A 19,190-nucleotide genomic window follows, 5' to 3' on the forward strand; every position below is an offset into this window, starting at 1 on the left:
ATGTATATGGATATTATTCAGATTATATACAGAGGAATAGTAGGGGTAATATAAAATTTTGTTCTGAGCTGGGGTTAGGATATGAGAATTAAAATTAATATGATAAAATATGAATACTCATAAGAATGCATTTGTAAGAGTATGTGTGAAAATATAAATATACATGATCTGACACAGGGATGAATAAAGTGTGATTTGTATAAATATATGTGATGTAAATATGGAGATGCATTGAAGAATCCTATATATAAAATGTTGTGATATGTATGCAAATTAATCATTGAAAATTAAAAAAAGGAGCTGGGGTTGTGGCTCACTGAGTTCGATTGTCAGCACCACATGAAAATAAAGATATGTGTCCACATAAAACTATATATACTTAATATAAGAAAATTAAAAACAGAAGTCAAAATACAGTTTAAAATTTATATTTGTGCATTTGGATTTAAGTCGCATTAGGTTTAGATATAGAAGTATGGAAAAGGTAAGATAGAATTTTGTCCTGAGCTAGGTTTATAGATCAGATTATTATGGAATAATATGAATTTTCCTAAAAATGTACTTTTGAAATTATGTGTGAAAAATGAAAACATACAGAATATGAAAGAGGGGAGAGTAAATAGTAAATTCTATGAATATACATTTTGTAAATATGGGAATGCATAAATAAAACTTATATATGATATATTGCAATATGTATGCAAATTTAATATTTAAAAATAGAAGGCAAAATAAACATTAAAATTCATATTTGCATATGTAGATTTAAGTCACATTAGTTTTATATGGAGAGGTATGGAAGGTGTAATTTCAAATTTTGTAGTGAGCCAGGGTTAGAATTTGAGAATTAAGATTACTATGGGAAAAAGTGAATATATATATATATATATATATATATATATATATATAGATGAGCCTATAAAAATACGTGTAAAATATGTAAAATATACAGGATCTGACACTAAGAAGAATACAGTGTGACTCTTATGAATGTGTAATCTGTAAGTATAGGGATGCCAGGATGAATTCTATATAAGATATATTGTGTACAGGAATTTAACTCACATTAATTTTATCTATAAATTTATGGAAAGTGTATTATAAAATTATGTACTGAGGTAGGCTTTTGGTTTTAGAATATTACAGGTCTGTTTGTGGCTCAGTGGCAGAGCATGAGCCTTGAGCATGTGAGGAACTGTGTTTCATCCAAAGCACCACATCAAAAATAAATAAATAAGTAAACATAGTAAACATTGTGCTCATGTATAACTAAAACAATTTTAAATATAAAAGATCAATGTGGTGAAATATGAATATTCATTAGAATGTGTTGTGAAAATATGTGTAGAAAGGTATATAAATATACAGAATCAGACACAGGGAAGAGTAAAGTGTAGGTTCCTTGAATGTAGATTTTGTAAATATGAAAAAGTGAATATATATAACAAATGGATGAATCCTCTATGTGATATAGTGTGATATATATGTAAAGTTAATGTTGAACATAGAAAATAAATGTTACAATACAGATTAAGATTCATATTTGTGTATATGGATATGACTCATATTAGATTTATATACAGAGGTATGGTAAGGGTAATATCAAATTTTGTACTGAACTCATGTTAGGGTTATAGAATTAAGATTAATATGGGGAAATGTGAATGTTCATGAGAACATGTTTGTGAAAATATATGTAAAAATATATACAAATACACACAATTAGATACAGGGAAAAGTAAAGTATAAGTTCTTGAAACATAGTTCTTGTAAATATACGGACAAATTAATGAAACCTATATGAGATATTATGTGATATGTATGCAAATTTAACATTGAGAATAGAAAAATAAATGTCAAAATACACTTTAAGATTCATATTTATAGCCTGCACCATTATTGCCTTTGCTGCTGCCTCTGATTCCACTGCTGCCAGCCCAAGATCTAAATGCAGCCCAAGATCTATTTACTAAATGCAAATAGGTGATTGTTTCTATGCTTATTATTGTCCTCCCACTAACTTAGCTACCCTAAAATACCTCCTGTCTATTCTCCTACTAATAACCCCCTTCAATAGAGTTCTCCTCCAAAGTAGCTAAGATATATTAACCCCCATACTCTCATATCTTTCCCCCTAAACATAAAGTCTTAAGCCCAACCCTCAGTTCTCTATATGCCACCAGAATCTGTATGCCTTTTATGAAGCTAATGAATATATTTAAAATTATAATTGAATCCAACATCTATAGACATTGTCTCCCATCAAAAAGGAGAGATCTCAGAACTATACAAGAGCAATACAAATCTATAGGAGAAAAATAATAACACAACAGTTAATTGGAACTGGAAAGAAATGTGAGCAACATGAAAAAAAACAAGGAAAGAAAGGACCACAAACAATGCAGGACAATTCAACAATAGAAGAGATAATAGCTACAGGAGAAAGAATGTCAGATAAAGATATCAATACATACGTGGTTCAGATGATCTGGATTCTCAAGGAAGACTTTAGACAGCAAATTCAGACAATGAAAGATCACTTTGACAATGAATTACATAAACAAATCCAAGAAGCAAAAGATCAACTCTACAAGGAGATAGAGGTTATACAAACAACAACAACAACAACAACAACAACAAAACCCCAGAAATCCTGGAAATGAAGGAAATAATAAACTAAATTAAAATCTCAAATGAGAGTATCACCAGCAGAGTAGAACACTTAGAAGACAGAACATCTGACAACTAAGACAAAGTAGATCATCTCAAAAAGAGTGTAGACAGCTCAGAAAGGCTGATAAGAAACCACAAACAGAACATCCAGGAAATTTGGGATAACATAAAGAAAACAAATTTAAGAGTTATTGGGATAGAGGAAGGTGTAGAGGTCCAAACCAAAGGAATGAGCAATCTGTTCAATGAAATAATTTTAGAAAACTTTCCAGACATGAAGAATGAAATGGAAATCCTAGAAGCCAACAGGATGCCAAATGTACAAAATCACAAGAGATCCACACCAAGATACATTATAATGAAAATGTCCAACACACAGAACAAGGAGAGAATTTTAAAAGCCACAAGAGAAAGGAAGCAGAATACATTTAGGGGTAAACCTATGAGGTTAATGGCTGATTTTTCAACACAGACTCTGAATGCTAGAAGATCCTGGAACAACATATTTCAAATGCTGAAAGATACTGGGTTCCAACCAAGAATCTTGTATCCAGCAAAATTAAGATTCAGGTTTGAAGATGAAATAAAAACCTTCCATGATAAATAAAATTAAAAGAATTTGTAGCTAGAAAACTGGCACTTCAAAACATCCTTGGCAAAACATTACATGAAGAGGAAATGAAAAATAACAATGAAAATCAACAGCAGGAGGTAGTACAGTAAAGGAAAAAACTAATCAAAGAGAAAAAGCAAATCAAGTTAAATAACAAAAATAAACAAATATGGCTGGAAATACAAATCATATCTCAATAGTAACCCTAAATATTAATGGCTTAAAACTCACCAATCAAAAGACATAGGCTAGTAGACTGGATTAAAAAAAAAAGATCCAACAATATGCTGCCTATAAGAGACTCATCTGATAGGAAAAGACATACACAGAATGAAGGTGAAAGTTAAAAGTTGAAAGGTCCACTCTCATGGACCTTGGAAGCAAGCAGGGGTGTCCATACTCATAACAAATAAAATAGATTTCAAGCCAAAGTTAATCAAAAAGGATAAAGAAGGGCACTACATACTGCTCAAGGGAACCATACACCATAAAAACATAACAATAATTAATATATATGCCCCCAAACCATGGTGCAGCTATCTTCATCAAACAAACTCTTCTCAATTCAAGAGACAAATAGACCACAATAATTATGGGAAATTTTAACACAACTCTCTCACCACTGGACAGATCTTCCAAATAAAAGTTGAATTAAAAAACTATAGAACTCAATAACACAATTAATAACTTAAGACTTAATTGACATATATAGAATATAACAACCAATATCAAGCAGATACACTTTTTTTCTCAGCAGCACATGGATCCTTCTCAAATATAGACCATATATTATGCCATAGGGCAACTCTTAGCAAATACAAAGGAGTAGAGATATTACAATGAATTTTATCTGATCATAATGGAATGAAATTGGAAATCAATGATAAAATAAGGAAGAAAAATTTCTACATCACATGGAGAATAAACAATATGCTACTGAATGAATAATGGGTTACAGAAGACATCAAGGATGAAATTAAGAAATTCTTAGAGACAAATGAAAACACAGACACAACAAATCAAAATCTCTGGGACACTATGAAAGCAGCACTAAGAGGAAAATTCATTGCATGGAGTTCATTTCTTAAAAGAAGCAAAAGCCAACAAATAAATGACCACACTACATCTCAAAGCCCTAGAAAAAGAACAAATCAGCAGAAAATGCAGTAGAAGGCAAGAAATAATTAAAATCAGAGCTAAAATCAATGAAATTGAAAAAAAGAAAAAAAATTGAAAAAAATTGACAAAACCAAAAGTCGGATCTTTGAAAAAATAAATAAGATTGATAGACCTTAGCCATGCTAATGAAGAGAAGAGAGAGAACCCAAATTACTAGTATATGTGATGAAAAAGGCATTATCACATCAGACACTACAGAAATACAGAAGATAATTAGAAATTATTTTGAAACCTTATACTCCAATAAAATAGAAGATAGTGATGGCATCAATAAATTCCTTAAGTCATATGATCTGCCCAGATTGAGTCAGGAAGATATACACAACTTAAACAGACCAATATCAAGTGAGGATACAGAAGAAGCCATCAAAAGATTATCAACCAAGAAAAACCGAGGACCAGATGGATATACAGCAGGATTTACAAGACCTTTAAAGAAGAACTAATTCCAATACTCTTCAATCTATTTCAGGAAATAGAAAAAGAGGGAGTACTTTCAAATTCATTCTATGACGCCAACATCACCCTGATTCCAAAACCAGACAAAGACATTTCAAAGAAAGAAAACTTCAGACCGATATCTCTAATGGATATAGATGCAAAAATCCTCAATACAATTCTGGCAAATCAAAAACATATCAAAAAGATCGTGCACCATGATCAAGTGGGATACATCTCCGGGATGCAAGGTTGGTTCAACATACGGAAATCAATAAATGTAATTAATCTCATCAATAGACTTAAAGATAAGAATCATATGATCATCTTGATAGATGCAGAAAAAGCATTTGACAAAATACAGCACCCCTTTATGTTCAAAACACTAGAAAAACTAGGAATAACAGGAACTTACCTCAACATTGTCAAAGCTATCTATGCTAAACCTCAGGCCAGCATCATTCTAAATGGAGAAAAACTGAAGGCATTCCTTCTAAAATCTGGAACAAGACAGGAATGCCCTCTCCCCACTTCTATTCAACATAGTTCTTTAAGCACTGGCCAGAGCAATTATACAGATGAAAAAAATTAAAGGAATAACTATAGGAGAAGATAATTAGAAATTATTTTGAATATATTTGTTGATGATATGATTCTATGCCTAGAAGACCCAAAAAACTCCACCAAGAAACTTCTAGAACCATTAAATGAATTCAGCAAAGTGACAGGATATAAAATTAACACCCCAAATCAAAGGCATTCCTGTGTATCAGTGACAAATGCTCTGTAAAGGAAATATTGAAAACTACCCCATTCACAATATTTAAAAAAAAAACTTGGGAATCAACTTAACAAAAGAGGTGAAAGATCTATACAATGAAAACTATAGAAGCCTAAAGAGAGAAATAGAAGAAGACCTTATAAGATGGAAAGATCTACCTTGCTCATGGATAGGCAGAATTAATATTATTAAATGGCCACATTACCAAAAGCACTATAGAGATTCAATGCAATTTTGATAAAAATCCCAGTGGTATTCCTCACAGAAATAGAAAAAGCAATTATGAAATTCATCTGGAAAAATAAGAGACCCAGAATAGCTAAAGAAATTCTAAGCAGGAAGAGTGAAACAGGTGGTATACCAGATCTTAAACTATACTACAGAGCAATAGTAACAAAAACAGCATGGTACTGGCACCAAATAGGCTGATAGACCAATGGTACAGAATAGAGGACACAGAGAGTAACCCACAAAATTGCAATTATCTTATATTAGACAAAGGTGCTAAAAGCATGCACTGAGAAAGGATAGCATCTTCAACAAATGGTGCTGGTAAAACTGGAAATTCATATGCAACAAAATGAAATTGAATCTCTATCTTTCACCATGCACAAGAGTTAACTCAAAATGGATCAAGGATCTAGGAATTAACCCAGAGACTATGTGTCTAATAGAAGAAAAAGTAGGCCCTAATCCCCATCACATGGGGCTAGGCCCCAATTTCCTTAATAAGACACCTATAGCACAAGAATTAAAACCAAGAATCAACAAATGGGATGAATTGAAACTAAAAAGTTTTTTCTCAGCGAGAGAAATAATATGTGGGGTGAATAGGGGGCCTACATCCTGGGAACAAATTTTTATACACAGAACTCAAAATGCTAAACACCAAAAAAACAAATAACCAAATCAATAAATGGGCCAAGGACCTGAACAGACACTTCTCAGAAGAGTATATACAATCAATCAACAAATATACAAAAAATGCTCATCATCTCTAGCAATCAGAGAAATCCAAATTAAAACTACTCTAAGATACCATCTCATTCCAGTAAGAATGACAGCCATTATGAAGACAAACAACAACAAGGGCTGGCGAGGAAGTGGGGAAAAGGTACACTCATACACTACTGGTGGGACTGCAAATTGGTGCAGCCAATTTGGAAAGCAGTATGGAGATTCCTTGGAAAGCTGGGAATGGAACCACAACTTGACCCAGTATTCCTCTTCTCGGACTATACCCAAAGGACCTAAGAAGAGCATACTACAGGGACACAGCCACATCAGTGGTTATAGCAGCACAATTCACAATAGCTACACTGTGGAGCCAATCTAGATGCCCTTCAATGAATGAATGGATAAAAAAATGTGGCATTTATACACAATGGAATATTACTCAGCACTAAAAAATAACAAGATCGTGGCATTTTCAGGGAAATGGATGGCATCAGAGCAGATTATGCTAAATGAAGTTAGCCAATCCCTAAAAAACAAATGCCAAATGTCTTCTCTGATATAAGGGGGATGACTCAAAATGAGGTAGGGAGGGAGAGCATGGGAGGAAGATTACCTCTAGATAGGGAAGAGGGGTGGGAGGGAAAAGGAGGGAGAAAGGGAATTACATGGATGGTGGAAGGAGATCCCATCATTATACAAAATACATGTATGAAGATATGAGAGAAAAAGAAAAAAAAAGAAGAATAGCATTACCTTGGATTAGGTAGAGAGAAGGGATTGGAGGGGAGGAAAGGAGATGGGGGATACGAAAGATAATAGAATGAAACAGACATTATCATTACTGTGTTATATATGTGACTGCATGACCAATATGATTCTGCAACCTGTGCACTCAGAAAAATGAGAAATTATATCCCATCTGATTCAGATGTATGATATATCAAAGTCATTGTACTGTCATGTATAATTAATTAAAACAAATAAAAAAATTTAAAAAACTAAGAAATTATAGAACTAAATGATACAATCAATAATTTAGACTTAATAGACATATATAAAATATTTCTTCCATCAACAAGCAAATATACTTTTTTCTCAGAAGAATATGGCTCCTTTTCTAAAATAGACCATATTTTAGGCCATAAAGCAACTCTTAGTAAATAAAAAAGCAGGGATGATACCCTGCATTCTATCAGACCACAATGGAATAAAATTAGAACCCAATGATAAAATAAAAAATACAAGATACTGTAACAAATGGATACTAAATAATACATAATTGAATGATGAATGGATAGTAAAAGAAATCAAGGATGAAATAAAAAATTCTTAGAGGTAAATGAGAACACTCATACAACATATCAAAATCTCTGGAACAATATGAAGGCAGTACTAAGAGGAAAGTTTATTGCATTGAATACATTCATTAAAAAAGGTCAACAAATAAATGACCTAACACTACATCTCAAAGCTCTAGAAAAAGAACAAATAAACAAAAGCAGTAGAAGATAGGAAATAATTAAAATCAGAGATGAAATTAATGAAACTGAAACAAAAGAACAATTAAAAAATTGACAAAACAAAAAGTTGGTTCTTTGAAAAAATAAATAAAATAGATAAGCCCTGACCATGCTAACAAAGAGAAAAAGAGAGAAAACCCAAATACTAATACAAGATGAAGGAGGAAATATCACAAAGTACACATCTGAAATACAGAAAATAATTAGAAAGTATTTTGAAAATTTATACTCTAATTAAATAGAAAATATCAAAGACAGCAACAAATTTCTAGAGACATATGACCTACCCAAACTGAATGAGGAGGTTATACATGATTTAAACAGATCAATTTCAAGTCATGAAATAGAAAATGCCATCAAAAGTCTACCAAAGAAGAAAAGACCAGGATCAGATGGATTCTCAGCCAAGTTCTACAAGACTTTCAAAGAAAAATTAACATCAATACTTTTCAAAGTACACCATGAAATAGAAAAGGAGGAAACCTCATTTTATGAGGCTAATATCACCCTGAAACCAAAACCAGACAAGAACACATCAAGATTAGTAAATTTCAGACCAATATCCCTGATAAACATAGATGCAAAAATCCTCAATAAAATTCTGGCAAATCACACATAGTAAACATATTTAAAAGGTAATGTAACACAATCAAGTGGGGTTTATCCCAGGGATGCAGGGTTGTTTCAACATACAAAAATCAATAAACATAATTGATCATATTAGTAGACTTAAGAACAAGAATCATATAATCATCTCAATAGATGCAGAAAAAGCATTTGACAAAATACAGCACACCTTCATGTTCAAAACACTAGAAAAACTAGGTATAGTAGGAACATACCTCAACACTGTAAAAGCTATATATGCTAAACCCAAGGCCAGCATCATTCTAAATGGAGAAAAATTGAAAGCATTCCCACTAAAAACTGGAACAAGACAAGGATGTGCTCTTTCACCACTTCTATTCAACATCATCTTTGAATCCCTAGTCAGAGCAATTAGACAAAAGAAAGAAATTGAAGGGATACAAATAGGTAAAGAAGGACTCAAATTATCACTATTTGCTGATGACACGATTCTATCTCTAGAAGATCTAAAAAATTCATCAGAAAACTTAGAACATTTTAGAATAAATGAATTCAGCAAAGTAGCAGGATATAAAATTGACACTCATGAATCAAACCCATTATTATACATCAGCAATGAATCCACTGAAAGAAAAATTAGGAAAACTATTCCATTCACAATAGCCCCCAAACAAAACAAAACAAAACACCTGGAAATCAATCTAACAAAAGAGGTGAAAGACCTCTATAATAAAAAAGAAAAGAAATTGAAGAAAATCTCAGAAGATGGAAATATCTCCCATGCTCCTGGACAGGCAGAATTAATATTTTCAAAACGGTCATTTTACAGATTTAATGCTTTACAAAAGCATTATACAGATTTAATGCAATTTCTATTAAATTCCCAATGACATTCTTTATAGAAATAGAAAAAGCAATCATGAAACTTATTTGGAAAAATAAGAAACCCAGAATAGCTAAGGCAATCCTTAGCAAGAAAAGTGAAGCAAGAGGCATCACAATACCAGACCTTAAAGTATATTACAGAGATATAGTAACAAAAATGGCATGGTATTGGCACCAAATAGACTTGTAGACCAGTGGTATAGAATATAGGACAAAGAGACAAACCCACATAAATATAGTTATGTCATACTAGATAAGGGTACCAAAAACATTCACTGGAGCAAAGGTAGCCTATATAAAAAATTGTACTGACAAAACTGGAAATTCATGTGTAGCAAAATAAAATTAAACCTCTATCTCTCACACTGCATAAAAATCAACTCAAAGTGGATCAAAGACTTAGGCATTAGAACAGAGATCCTGTGCCTAATAGAGAAAAAAAAATAGGCCCAATCTTCACCACATTGGCCTAGGATATGACTCCCTTAACAAGACTCCTAAAGCACAAGAAGTAAAATCAAGAATCAATAAATGGAATGGATTCAAATTAAAAAGCTTCTTCTCAGCAAAGGAAACAATAATGTGAAGAGAGAGCCTACAGATTGAGAGAAAAACCTTTACCACATGCACCTACAATAAAGCATAATCTCTAGGATATATAAAGAACTCAAAAAACTTAACACCAAAAAACAAACAAACAAACAAACAATAAATGGGCTGAGGAACTGATCAGACATTTCACAGAAGAAGAAATACAAATGATTAACAAATATATGAAAAAGTGTTCAACAAATGCAAATGAAAACTACTCTTAAGATTTTATCTCACTCCTGTCAGAATGGGAATCATCAATAAAACAGGCAACAATAAATGTTGAAGAAGATGTGGTGAAAAAGGTACACTCATACATTGCTGGTGGGACTGCAAATTGGTGTCAACCACTATGGAAAGCAGTATGGAGATTCCTCAGAAAACTGGGAATGGAACCACCATTTAACCTAGCTGTCCCACTCCTTGGTTTATACCAAAAGGACTTAAAATCAGCATACTATACTGACACAGCCACATCAATATTTATAGCAGCTCAATTCACAATAGCTAGACTATGGAACCAACCTAGGTGTTATCAATAGATGAAACTATGGAGATGCAAGAATGAATCCTATGTATGATATATTGTGATATGTGTGTCAATTTCACATTGAAAATTGAAGTTCAAATACCCTTTAAAATTAGTACACAAGTACATGGATTGAGGCACATATGGTTTAGATGTAGAGGTAAAAGGGGTAATATCAAATTTTGTAATGAGCTAGGTTTAGGGTTTGAGAATGATGATCAATATGGGAAAAAGTGAATTACATAAGAATATACTTGTGAAAATATGTGTGAAATCATGTAAAAATATGCAGGATCTGACCAACAGAAGAGTAACCTGTGAGTTTTATGAATATATATTTTGCAAATATGAGTACACATGGATAAATCCTATATATGATATATTACGATATGTATGCGAATTTAACAGGGAAAATTAAAATGAGAAGTCAAGTATAATATAAATTAGTATTCCTGTATATGGATATAATGCAGATTAATTATGCATGCAGAGGAATGGTAATGGAAATATAAAATTTTGTACTGAGCTAGGGTTAAGGGTTAGATAATTAGGATTAATATAGGGAAATGTGAATTTTCATAAGAATGTACTTGTGAAAATATTTTTGAAAACTTATATAAATATACAGAATCTGACACGGGAAGGGTCAATATGAGTCATACATTTCAGAAATATTGCAAGGCATTGATGAATCTGATCTATGAAAAATGGTGATATGTATGCAAATTTAACATTGAAAATTGAAAACAGAAATTAGAATAACATTTTAACATCCATATTTGTGTACATTGCTGTAAGTCACATTAGGTTTAGATATAGAGGTATGTAAATTATAATAACATATTTTGAACTGAGATGGGTTAGGGTTAGAGAATTAAGAATGAATTATGATAAATATGCACAACTAAAAATAATTAAAAAAGAATGAATTATGAATATTCATTAGGATGTACTTGTGAATATATTCATGAAAAATATATACATATATAAAGGATCTGACATAGGGAAGAGTGAAATGTGAGTTCTATGAAGATATATTTTGTAAATATGGGGACACATGGATGAATTCTATATATATTATATTGAAAATTTAACATTGAATATTGAAAAGAGAAGTCAATAACACTCTAAAATTTATATTTATATACATGGATTTAAGTCAAATTAGGTCTAGATATAGAGGCATGGAATAGGTTCTGATAGGTTACATCAAATTATGTTTTAAGATAGGCTTAGATTTATAAGATTAAAATTAGTATGGGTAAAATGAATATTCATAAGAAGGTACTTTTGGAAATATGTGTAAAAATATATAAGTATACAAAATCTGACACAGAGTAGATTAATTTGTTAGTCCTATGACTATAGTTTTGTAAATATTGGGATGCAAGGATGAATCCTATATATGATATATAGTGATATGTATGCAAATATATCCTTGAAAATTATAAATAGAAGTTAAACTACAATTCAAAATCCATATTCATGTACATTGATTTAAGTCACATTAAGATTAGATATACAGGTTTGGAAGAGGTAATATCAACTTTTGTACTGCTTAGGGTAGGGATTAGAGAATTAAGATTAATATGGGGAAATATAAATGTTCATGAGTATGTACTTTTGAAAATATATGTTAAAGCATATATAAATATAGACAATGAGACACAGGGAAGAATAAATGTGAATCCTATTAATTTATATTTTGTAAATATGGGGACACATGGATGAATAGTATCTATGATAAATTGTTATATGTATGCAAATTTAACATTGAAAATTGAAAATAGATGTCAAAATAGGCATGGATTACAACATTCAAGATTCTGGATTTCTCTCCATTTTAGGCAAATGACTTGAAAACCTCTCATATCTTGAATTAAAAAAAAAACTTGTGGGGGACACTTTCAAAAGCAGTTGCATTGGCCAGGTGCAATAATGTGCTCCCATTCTCCCAGTGACTTGGGAGACTGAAGAGAATCTTAAATTCAAGGGTGACCCCAGCAAAAATTAAAAGGGCTCAGTGGTAAATCATCCCAGGGTTCAATTACCAACATTAAAAAAATGCTATATTGAAACAATCATTGATTCCTTTCAATTCAACTTAATATATAGTCTTCCAGTGATATCTCATGTAAAATGACACTAGCTCTTCCATCTATTGGACACTGATATGAGGCAAGTCCCTCTACCATAATGAGAAATCATTTCCTTTTGTAAAATGAATGGGGATTACTACATTTGTGCCAGGTAGAGCCCAGTTTTTTTTCCAGTAAATTTGCCTGTAAATGCTACAACTGTATAGTATAGAAATCAAAAGCATGATGTCATTTTTAAAGGCCATATCCTAAAAGGCAATCTCCTAAAAGGCAAACTATCTTTACTTACTTTGTTTGACTGAAAGTTGAAGTATTTTTATCCACTATTGTTTCTTTAAGTTGATATTTTGCTGATTTATTATTAGAGAAAGAAGTTTGGGGAAAAAAAGAGTTTCATTTTAAAGAGAATCCAAAATGATAATTAATCACATCTTTAAATTCAGTGTCAAGTTCATAAATTTGAAGTGAATGAAGTGGCAAGCTTCTGTCTTAGATAAATTAAATGGCACCTGTGACATTACTGAGTCAAGCACTGTAAACTTCTGAGAGTACCATCTAGGAAATATTTTACAGTTAGGTTATTTTATCTGTGAAATTCTCATCATTATTCAAATAATGAAATCCCATGGAAGATGCTTGTGGTGCAATATGCTGAATTAGGAAATGCTTTCAAACAGGTATATTTAGATATATTTTAAGCCACACATGAGAACATAGGAATCTGAAAATGCAAAAAGTAGGTCTTTTGTGATAAATAAAAACAAAAATTTTGATTCCAGATAGTTACTGAGCCTAGCCCAAATTTAAATATTTTATTTAGAGACAGGGTATTACTGAGTTGCTTAAGTCCTCTCCAAGTTGCTCAGGCTGGCTTTTAACTCAGAATTCTCTTGCCTGAGGCTCCAGAGCCACTGGGATTATAGGCATGCACCCCTATGCCCAGCTTGGTGGTATATGTTTGTGTTATTCCAAGTGAGATGCATGGACCAGCCGCATAATGTAACCTGGGGGATCATAAGACATGTGGAGTCTCAGGTCCAATCCTCAGGCCTACTTAATTAGAATCAATTTTTTTTCATGATTCTTACCAAGTTTTACATTAAACTCCAGGGAATGCTGGTGTGGAATGTGAGTTCTAGAAACAAACTAGCTCAATTTCAATCTCAATTTCCTTACTAACTGTGTGGCACTGGGCAGGAAATTAAATCTCAGTGATGTTTTCTCATTTGTTAAATGCAAATAGTAATAGTAATTAAGACATATGGATGTTTTATAAATCAAGTAAGTAAATAAACTAATGGGATGTTGTCAGGTACCTTTTAGCACTCAGTGAATGCTTGTTTTGTTTTTGTTCTGGGGATTGAATTCAGAGAAGTTTAACCACTGATCCAAATCCCTATCCCTTTTTATACTTTATTTAGAGACAGGGTCTCACCAAGTTGCTGAGGCTGGCTTTGAATTTGTGATCCTCCTGCCTCAGTCTCCAAGTCTGCTGAGATTGCAGGTTTGTGCTGGTGCATTGGGCACTCAGCGAATGCTTTTTATTTCTTTCTCTAATTCTCTGACAATCTACAAATCATATTCAAATATTGCATTTTGATATTGACATGATTACATAATATTTTCTAATCTGTATGTTAAATATTTATTTAATTTTTAATATTCATACAGGTATTTTTAAAAAAGAAATTAAGTTGGTTGAAGATCATGGTAACTGTCTGTAATCTTAGTTAATCAGGAGAGTGAGGAGGGAGAATCACAAGTTTGGGGCAGCATGGGCAACAGAGTGAGACCTCATCTCAAAATAAAACACAAAATAAAAATAAAGAAAAAATGTCACTAATATTTCATTAGGATTTTCTGAAATTGTATTAAAATATTTGGGCTGTGATGCCCTTAAAAAAACTTGTTAAAAGACAAGCACACTTGTTAAAAGCCGGGCACAGTGGCACATGCCTGTAATCCCAGCAGTTTGCAAGCCTAAGGCATGAAGATCATGAATTTAAAGGCAGCCTCAGCAACTTAGGCACTAAGTAATTAGTGACATTGTGTCTCAATATAAAATATAGGAAATAAAAGCTGGGAGCAAGGTGCAATGGCATACACCTGCAATACCAGCACCCAGGAGGCTGAGGCAAAAAGATTGCAAGTTCAAAGCCAGCCTCAGCAACCTAAGCCAGGCCTTAAGTAAATTATTGAGAAAAAAGTCTGGTAATATTTTGCAGTCCACTGAAGTCTGTTTGAATAGAATTGACCTTTTGAATTCTCATGTAAAAAGGAACATAACTGTGAAAATCTTTGCTGCTAAGTTACTCCAGTGCCTGCCACTCAAATCAATGCATTATTGAACAACAACATAAAAGCCACACTGATGTTTAACATGTGAAATGACTTCTATCACGTATTTCATGGTGAGGGAAAAGTTTTTTTTTAAATTTCAAAAAATGAGGCCACTTGGGGTTTAGACATTTCCAAGAAAAAATCATAATATCTTCTCTATGAGACCAATATGGAGTCTGCAACTGAATGCCACTAAATTCTTTCTAAAACTGAATTTTTCCAAATGTTTTTAATTTTCACCAGTATTACACTTTTCAGAAAATTCTTTTTGATTAATTTATATAAAGGAGAAACCAAAATAAGATTGACCTAATATTCTAATTTTGTATTTTAAAAAAAATTCATGGGGGCTACAAAGGATTGATCACAGGGGTTCTTAACCAATGACCCTTATGACCAGCCCTTTTTAATTTTTATTCTGCAATGGTATCACTAAATTTCATAGGGCTTTGCCGAGACTGGACTCAAACTTGTGATCCTTCTGTCTCACCTCTCTAACTGCTGGTATTGTAGGAGTGCACCACCACACCCAGCATTATTTCTTCTTCTTCTTCTTCTTCTTCTTCTTCTTCTTCTTCTTCTTCTTCTTCTTCTCCTTCTCCTTCTCCTTCTCCTTCTCCTTCTCCTTCTCCTTCTCCTTCTCCTTCTCCTTCTTCTTCTTCTTCAACAAATTTTATTTTTTGAAAAGTTCATTGCATTTAAAAAATAGTGAATCTGCTTCTGTCAAAGCTAGGACATTAGTGTAACAATCAGGCAGCTGCTGACAATGTTTCCTTTCTGGGGTCTCAGAAAATGGACAGTTCTCTCATTCAGCATTTCCAGATAAAATGTGGCCAAGCAGTGCCCTGGGTGATTATTTCTTTCTGTGAGTCAGGGAGGAGAAAGGGAGAACAGAAAATGCCACTCGTTTTATACTCAGTATGCTTCTTCCCTCCATCCTAGTGAGCTCACAAAACTCCCAAAGGGAGTGTGGGCTTTGGCTCAGCACCCTCTGGACCTTCCACGCTGTCCACCTCCTGTGGCCCTGGCAAGGACAGCACAGCAATCTGTTGATCTACTGACTTCAGTGTAAACATCTATGCACAAGATTGCTCTCTAATCATGTGAAGGCAGCAGCCGTATCTGCGTGTGAACGGGCACCAATGTCCTCAAAGCTGGCCACTGGCTTGCCCTGGCTGGTGGCCCGGTTGCTCAGTTGTGGTCATGATGATGAGGAAGTGCTTGCTATAGGTGATGCTGCTGCAGGCTTAGAAAGGTGCAGGTCCTGGCAGTGGCTGGTCACCACCCCCTGTCGGGGAAGGGAGGCTGGCACTGACATTCCCTCTGCCACCCACAACCTTGGACTTTATGGTTCCCACTCGATCTTCACAGGACTTGAAGGTGGCAGAGTTCCTCAAGTCTCCAAGCTTCCTGCTGATGGCAGAGCCCATGGTAGACAGGGCAGCAGATGTCTTCTGTCCTGCCTGTGAGAGGGTTTCCTGGGTCTTCTTGTAGAGGTCAGACTGGGTCACTTTCTCATTCCACTCTCCAAGTTTCTCAGAAGTTCTCACATAGGCGTTAGAGACCTGCACATTTTTCCAACTCCTGGACAGGTTCTGCTTCAGCGCCCCCGCCCAAGGTAGAGAGGCCCAGCCTCCTCTTCAGCTCTCCACAATTCCTCTCTTTGGCTTCCAGGACCTGTCATAGAGTGACAATTTCTTCTTCCACCTTGGCAAGCTTGGCTCTCAGCTCCTCCTCCTCAGCCTCCGTCAACCCTCAACAGCAGGAGTCCGGGCAGTCATATCATGAAGTCAGACAACAGACCTTTATTAGGAGAATTCAGGTTGATATCTTGGCCGGCAGAGTCCATGTTCATGCGCCAGCTGGGCCGCAGCTGGTATCCGGGCTTGGGTCACTAGCGCCACTGGAACCTAGGGGCGGCACCGGGAGTCACCCACCCCAGCATTACTTCTTAGAAATAAAATACATATAGTTTATTAAAGAGATTCCTGTTCTAATTAGCAAAGACTATTATGAATGACTTATTTTTTTTTTCTATGCAAGGAATCTTTACCTTAAATTATATCTCATTAAATAAATCTTTATTCTATTGAGTAAAGGAGGAAAAAGAGAAAAAGATTTCAGTGCTTTTGGGGATTCTCAGGGAATGGACCTGGGATAGGATACCTTAGCAACAGGTTGGAGCAGGAGCAGTTTATCTTGGTAAGGGTGAAGCAAGGACTTTGGAACTATTAACATTTCAATCTCCCTGGGGTAATTTCCAACTTCTCAGACCTAAACCAGCCTCCATTTTTGCAATCCACCCCAATTACTTACCTACACTGATTGCCTTTCTTTATTGCTTCAAACGTACCAGCAAATACAGGTGGCTGAAGTCATGAACTAGGAGAGGCCAGTGCCATCTGAGTCATGTTGAAGCCTGATTTACATGGCAAAAATATAAATATTTTGTAAATATTATTGCTATTGATTTTCTAAATGATTTATAATTTATTCTCTATATATGATAATTAGAAAAATTTATGCATTTAATCAGCAATTTTAGTAGCTATTCATTGGGAATACAACTAGAAAATTCTAGAGTTGTATTCCCAACGATCACAACTTCTACATAAAAACAAAACTTTTTCCTAAGAATACATGATTGAAGACAAAGGAGGCAACAGATGTCCTTTAAAATGTACTTAAAGAGCTGATTAGGGAGAAATTTCTGTTAGGTTGGTTTGAGATGATTAAGCAACCCATGTGAGCCAAAGAACCACCAATCAGGTGCATCTCCTGGATCTTAGCCAGCTCCCTTTGACCAACCCCAGTAAGACAAGAGACTCTAAAAACCCCTTTTCCTGTCTCAAGCCCTCCCTTTCTTCCCTAAGCCCAATAAATATTCCAGTGTGGTTGAGCCCCATGCAGTTCTCCTCAGACCCTCTTTTTACATGCTCTGCTAGTCTGAGGGTTCCACCTGGGAGCAAAATCTCAATAAAGCCTCATCAGTGGCCTTTTTAAATCTGCCTCCTTTTGGTCACTGCTACCTGACCTTACATCTTGTACCAAAACCTGGATTTTTGGGCCTCCTCCATACCTTACATTTGGGGATTGAGGTCCACCCTCCTCCCTTCAAATGAACCAGGAAATTCCTAAGCTGCTTCTTCTTTTCCTTTCCCTTCATCCAGGCTGACATGTGTGGGGTAAGTTCCCTCATTTCCCCTGACCTTCCAGCCCCTCTCCATTCATGGGGGGTCTATCTATAAGTCACAGGCATTCCATAGACCCCCACCCATTTCGTTCAAGGCCCTGAGAACTGTGGAGACATCCCAGTCCTCATGTGAGACACTCTGATCTATTTGGCCCCCAATGGGTTGCAGGGATGCCTCAACCCTTGCCTGTTCCTTATCCATTCCTTGGGTGAGTGTGATTAGAATTTGGGACACCTTTTTCTGCTCTCACTCCCCCACTAGGGTACCAGAAGGTCATGGGAAACACCAAGTTCTCCTTAGACCCCAAAACTCTCTTGGATGTCTATATTCAAATTTTGCCAAGTTAGGACTCACTCAAGACCTATGCCATTTTATTCCACCATGGTCTTTTATTCCACTGTGGCCTGGCCCCAGTGTGACTTAGACAATGAGTCACAATGGCCCCCAGAAGGAACTTCTGATTTTAAACCCTCACTTAATTGGACAATTTCTTTCACTGGACAGGGAAGTAGGCAAAAGTTCCTTACATCTCAAGGTGCATTCAGGCTTTTTGAGGTCTGCTCCTGTCCTCCCCTCTGCTCTAACTGTTCTATTGCTAAAGTTTTACTTTCTAGGGAACCCCTTTCCCATTGTTCTTCTACTTCTCCTTTCTTATTCTCAGATCCACCGAGCTGCTCTCAGGCCCACATTCCTGTCTTCCCCCTCCCTACTAAGGCCAATCCTCTCCCACCTCCCCTTCCACAACTGCACTCTCCCCTTCCCCTCCTGCTGCTACCACAGCTCCTCCTCCCTCACTCCAGGAT

General features: G+C 34.7%; 1 pseudogene; it reads right to left on the reverse strand.

Moving 5' to 3' along the window:
- Positions 1–16,416: 16,416 nt before the first annotated feature.
- LOC107154206 lies at positions 16,417–17,063 on the reverse strand (annotated as a pseudogene).
- Between the last annotated feature and the right edge of the window lie 2,127 nt (positions 17,064–19,190).

The sequence above is a fragment of the Marmota marmota genome, unplaced genomic scaffold (assembly GCF_001458135.2).
Source record: "Marmota marmota marmota unplaced genomic scaffold, marMar, whole genome shotgun sequence".
In the NCBI taxonomy this organism is placed as follows: domain Eukaryota; kingdom Metazoa; phylum Chordata; class Mammalia; order Rodentia; family Sciuridae; genus Marmota; species Marmota marmota.